Raw genomic sequence first — 6,175 nt, 5'->3', positions numbered from 1 at the left:
AATTCTTTCTTGCACGAGATCCAAGAACCCTCTCTTAGGGTCTGGATCAGGACCCCTTTCCTGTAACATATTTCTGGCAACCATGACAGGACTCTAGTCCAGAAACCCTGACCCAACAGTTACCTTTGGGTAAGTGTTGGGGTCCTGTAACATCTTTCTGTTGACCACAGAAGTAACTATACTGCAGAAACCCCCAAACCAAAGGCTAACTTTGGGTAAGTGGTGGGGTCCAGTAACATCTTTCTCGCCCCACTGGCTGCTCTGAAAATCCATCTTTGCATTCTTCCTCGTCCGCCTCCTTGCTCGCCTCCACCACCTCCGCCGCCGCCCTGGACTCCGGCAGCTTTATCGCCAGAGTCCCTGAACTCTCACCTTCTTTATAATCCCCTGCATCGGATCACCGGCGTGCCCCACCATGTCAGACGCAGCCGTAGACACCAGCTCCGAAATCGCCACCAAGGACTTAAACGAGAAGAAGGAAGTTGTGGAAGAGGCGGAAAAATGGAAGAGACGCCCCTGCTAACGGGAATGCTAATGAGGAGAATGGGGAGCAGGAGGCTGACAACGAGGTAGATGAAGAAGAGGAAGAAGGTGGGGAGGAAAAGGAAGAGGAAGAAGAAGGTGATGGTGAGGAAGAGGATGGAGATAAAGATGAGGAAGCTGAGTCAGCTACGGGCAAGCGGGCAGCTGAAGATGATGAGGATGACGATGTCAATACCAAGAAGCAGAAGACCGACGAGGATGACTAGACAGCAAAAAAGGAAAAGTTAAATTAAAAAAAAAAGGCCGCCGTGACCTATTCACCCTCCACTTCCCGTCTCAGAATCTAAACGTGGTCACCTTCGAGTAGAGAGGCCCGCCCGCCCACCGTGGGCAGTGCCACCCGCAGATGACACGCGCTCTCCACCACCCAACCCAAACCATGAGAATTTGCAACAGGGGAGGAAAAAAGAACCAAAACTTCCAAGGCACTGCTTTTTTTCTTAAAAGTACTTTAGAAAGGAAATTTGTTTGTATTTTTTATTTACATTTTATATTTTTGTACATATTGTTAATGTCAGCCATTTTTAATGATCTCGGATGACCAAACCAGCCTTCGGAGTATTTTCTGTCCTACTTCTGACTTTACTTGTGGTGTGACCATGTTCATTATCATCTTAAAGAAGAAAAAAAAACCTTGTAAAAAAAGCAAAAACGACAACAGGAAAACAATCTTATTCCGAGCATTCCGGTAACTTTTTTGTGTATGTACTTAGCTGTGCTATAAGTAGTTGGTTTGCATGAGATGGTTAAAAAGGCCAAATATAAAAGGTTTCTTTTTTTTCCTTTTTTGTCTATGAAGTTGCTGTTTATTTTATTTTATTTTATTTTTTGGCCTGTTTGATGTATGTGTGAAACAATGTTGCCCAACAATAAACAGGAATTTTATTTTGCTGAGTTGCTCTAAAAAAAAAAAAAAACTTTCTCATGAAGCACAAAAGGGACAATACTGAGGAGACCCACTCCCCGACCCAAAAGAAAGAGACTGCAGCACTGATTGAACAACTTTGGGTAAGTGGTGGGGTACCGGGGTAAAGAATGAGATTAGGTTAAAAGCCTAATTTAGGGGAGTTAGAGTCTCTCCTAAGACAAAGTGGGTTAGAGGCCCCTCTTAATAAAAGGCAAGAACACTTGACCCACCTCGGGTTAGAGGCCCGACTTAGGAAAGTTAGAGTCCCTTGTAAGATTTAGGGGGTTAGAGATAAAGTCTCTTGGTAAAGTCTCTCTTGACTAAGAACAGATTACTGCTGATGAATCTGCCCTTGCACTCTTTGCTGATGGCTGCGGGTGACAGGGTTAGGCATGTACAGGATCGTGGGGCATGGGGAACATTTTCCTTCATAAAACGGAAAATGAGAGCTAACCAGACTGCTGAAAAAGATCCCTTTGCTACCGAGAAGCAGCCACCTGAACTTTTCAATGTTGCTGCAATGAGTGGGTCTTTTCTCTGGCCTCCCTATACCCTTCACCGTCCCCACCCTGCCACAGGCAATACTTTCCTTCTCTCCTTTCCCTTTTCTTATCTTCTCTGTTACTCAGGGTGACCATATTGCCTACAGACCACATGTTGAAACTGCTAATCAGAGGTTAAAGATGACAGGGCCCATCTGAGGGCAAATTTAAGCCTTGCCAGTTTGATATTGGGTGCTAAGCAGAGTTACTAATGTGTATGTTTTACCACATGTATTTTGCTCTAGCCAGAACAAAAAAAAATAATTTTCCTTTATGATACGGCTTGACCCCCAGGGTGATGGTGCTGCAAGCTGGATCACTAGGGCCAGTCAGGGAAAGGGAACCCAGAATCCTGGCATGCAGGCAAAAGGGCAAGAATTTCTTACCAGTTAGATTTCTGTCTTCGCTCTCTCTGTGTGCAAATGGTTGAATGAATGGAAAAAATAAATAAATAAATATAAAATATATATATATATATATATATATCTGTTTATCTCCTCTGTAAAGTTTTATTTAATGGGAAAAAGAATTCTAAGGCTAGCCTTAAGCTGCTGTATTTTGTGCTATGAATTTGTTTTTCTGCAGAATAAAACATGGGCTTAGAACACTCGTAAGCCCACTTTTCAAGATGACCCAGCAAGCTGATTAGTAACAAACTTGGCTGCAGGTCCCTGAAACAAACAAAAAACTGGATGGCAGTACTTTCTCTTAGTCTCCGCCATCCAGGGAACAGGAATTTTAGTCTTCATGTCATAGTTAGCTCTAAAAATCATATTAAATAGTTAAAAGGCTTTGCAAGCTCAAAATTAACTACTCTAGACTTCTTCTGAGAAAGAAATTGGGGACTGCCCCATCCTGTAGCTCAGCAGCTAAGATTTTTGCACTTTCACAGTAGCTGTCTGGGTTCAATTCCCCACCTAGGAAGTAAGTCGTTTCTGGTTTAATAGCTGCGTGACCTTGTCTATTCTCTTCTCCATGGACTGCCTTAAATTTTCCTTTCTGTAAGCACCTAGGAGGTTACCTTTGGTAATGTTCAGAAGCTAGAAATATTGGCCACTTGGCATGGCTAAAGTTGGGTAATAAGAGATCTAAAAGGATTTCTTTTTTAAAGAGCACTGTGGTTAAAAGTCAGCTTAATTAAAAGTGGATAAACAAGCTATAGATATATCTAAAAGGCCTTTATGCTTTTCTCTTCTTGCAACTTGTTTTTCTGGAGAAAGGTTTTTTCTTCTCAGTTGACTGAATGATTTTTCTCCATTTTTTTTGTCTTGCCACTCTTAATGCACACATGAGAGTCCCTAAGATAACTTCTGGTAGCCTAGGACTCCTTGCGAAAAACAGAGGAGGCACCACAGACCCCGTTTTAGGGAGAAAACAAAACAACAACAACAAAAAACCTTTTTTTTCCCTGATGAAATCCCAGGAATTAAAAGCAAATAGATCCCTCTCAAAATCAAAGGCTCTGTTCTGCTTTGCATCATGTTATCTGATGGCTTTGAGTTTGGGGGGTATCAGAAATTACTTCACATTATAAGAGTGCTTTGGTTTGTAATACCTAGGTAGGAAATATACTTTAAATGATAGCTAATAGTAGTTACAGAGGGATACTTGGCTCTTTGCACCCTTGGATCAGAGAAGCATGTTTCTGGCCACCTGGAAGATAAGGAACCATCCCCAGCCCCCACTGAGAGATAAGACTCCCATGAGGGATGGGCTGACTACTAAATGGGCTGATTGGCTTTGGCTTGCCTTGCACTGAAATGCAAAATAAAAGCACTGCACTGTCTTCTCCCATAGTGTTTCCCTCCTTTTGGGGATCCAGGAGCCAGTATAAAATGGCACTCTTAATTTTGGGGATCTTTGCCTTCAGCTGCTTATTTGCTGCTTATTTTGCCCTAGAAACACATGCTTTTCTGGCCCTGTTCTTGCAAGGGCTCCACCCTGAAGCCAGTAATGCAATTAAGAAACTGGCAAGTAAAAAATCGTACAAGTGCTGAATCTTCTGTCTGTCTGTGTATTTATATGTTGTTGTATGTTTATACATAAAAGAGCTCTAACTAATTGACTTAGAAAAATAAGTGCTTAAATCAAATATTTTGCCAGAAAAATAGAAAATGTAATGCCTTTTTGTTCATGTGACTTTAGTAATCTTTTGGAAATAAAGACAGTTTTAAAGATTGTGGGTAAAATAAAATGTCTTGAAAATGTAGACAGTAGGTCTAAATTAATGTCAGATATCAGATTTGCAGAATGCTTTAAGGTCAAACTGTTTTCTCTGACTTTAAAAACTTGTTCAGTTTACCTACCTTTAAGCCATTAGATTCTAGATAAGGCCTGGGGACATGTGAAATTAGCCATGTCCCCTACCTATACAAAGAAAAATATAAAGAAAGAGATTTTATATAAGAAAGGATCTTGCATGGCAAATTCTTGTCCTAAAGTAAAATGACTGGTTGTTTAAAAGGAGGGATGTTTAAGGCAAGTCAGAAAGTCCAAGAATATCTCAGATGGTCTGTGTAAATCATAAAAGGATTTGTGAAAGGGAATTTATGTAAGAAATGTTGTACAATTCAAAAGTTGTTAGGCTTCCCAAATGCTTTATAAAATGCCACTATAACTCTTACTGTACAACTTGCCTGCTTAAGTAAGGCAAGGCCAGGGGACATGTGGAGTTAGCCACGCCCCTTAGCTATGCTGTAGAGTCAGCTCTAATCTGCACTTCTGCCTGGTGTGCCCTAGGCAAGGCTCCACAACTAGTACACAATTAAAATTACTTACTAACCAGGGTTTTTACCATAAGTAAAAGTCACTAAAAGTTAACACGTATTACGTAATTGAGACTACTGAAGAAACAATTTTACATGTAAGGTGTGTAAGAAAAGTAAAATGTATTTTTGGTAAAAGATTATAAGAAGACATGGGAATGTGGATTTTTTTACCTAAAGGGTCAAAGAGTTGTTTTAAATTAGATGGAATAAAGTTGAAGGTTTGAACTGTTGTGGAAGGTTTATAAAAATTAATTGTAAGAGATTCCGTGTGTGAACATATTGGCTAAAGTTAGAGGGGTATTATTGAGTTTTTCCATAAATTAAACATTGGAATAATAGCACAGCAGGTTTTTCTTAGAGCACTGATCTGCTCTTTCACAAAAAAAATGTAAAGGGTTATAAAAGGTTTATAAGAATCTTACCTTATGGTTAAACATTGAAATGGGTAAATATGTCTATAATGTTTTATTAAAAATCGGGTTTGACATCAATAATGCACTAATGCAACAGTGACATTTGGCTTATTTGGTACGAAAATCATACAGGAAGCATTATCAAATACGAAATGTTGTTTGGTTTTCTTTAGGCTGTATTTGTATAAATATGTTATTAGTATGTTTTCTAAAATAATGAGAAAGTCCTATAATTCTAATGACTTAGTGTAGGTTTTTAATAATTATAATTGTTTCATAAAATCATTCTATGCCACAAAGTTAACCACATTTCTTTGTCAATCGTGTTTTTAACTGTGGCTGTCCTAAGATGTTTTGCCATCCACAGACAATTGTTGTCTTGTTTTAATCCTCTTCAAAAGGTGGTTCATAATCAACTATAGAACTCTAACAGGTGTTCTTAAATGCAGGTTTCTAATAACTTTGGAAATTGTAACATTAGAACAGAAGAAACAACTTTCAGAACTCTCATGAAGAGCTGGAATGTTCATGAATATCAAATAGATAGGAATTAATTGAATTAACTGAACCAATAGAAAACAGAAGTAATCTTTTTAGCTTTGCTTAAAATGCTGCTGATCCTTTGTTTTGTTTTTCAGAGGCAAGGAAACTTTTCTTTTGAGCTATTATAGCTTGTAGCAATTAAGTATACTCCTGTGAACAAAATTTGGAGCATATTTGTTTCTCTCTACCTGATTTCTCCAGAATTCGGAAACTAGTTGTGAGTTTTCTTAACTTATGGCAATATAGTTATTTGCATAAGTTCAATAAGAATCTGTTTTATTTTGTAACGGACACAATTAGAGAAATTGGTTATTTTGGCAAGGCTTTGCCTAGAATGGTATGTTTTCCTTTAAGGAATTAAACTTGACTTATAAAGCCAATAAAAGCCCCTTGGGGAACTGGCCTCATACCTTGCCTACACAGTCCCTGTACAGGGTTTCTGATCTGTGATGAGTAAAG

General features: G+C 39.0%; 1 pseudogene; it reads left to right on the top strand.

Moving 5' to 3' along the window:
- Nucleotides 1-380: 380 nt before the first annotated feature.
- Nucleotides 381-799, top strand: LOC100936909 (prothymosin alpha-like; annotated as a pseudogene).
- Nucleotides 800-6,175: the final 5,376 nt, after the last annotated feature.

This window comes from Pongo abelii, chromosome 2, assembly GCF_028885655.2.
Source record: "Pongo abelii isolate AG06213 chromosome 2, NHGRI_mPonAbe1-v2.0_pri, whole genome shotgun sequence".
NCBI classification, from domain to species: Eukaryota; Metazoa; Chordata; class Mammalia; order Primates; family Hominidae; genus Pongo; species Pongo abelii.
This window is presented reverse-complemented; position numbering and strand designations above follow the sequence as displayed.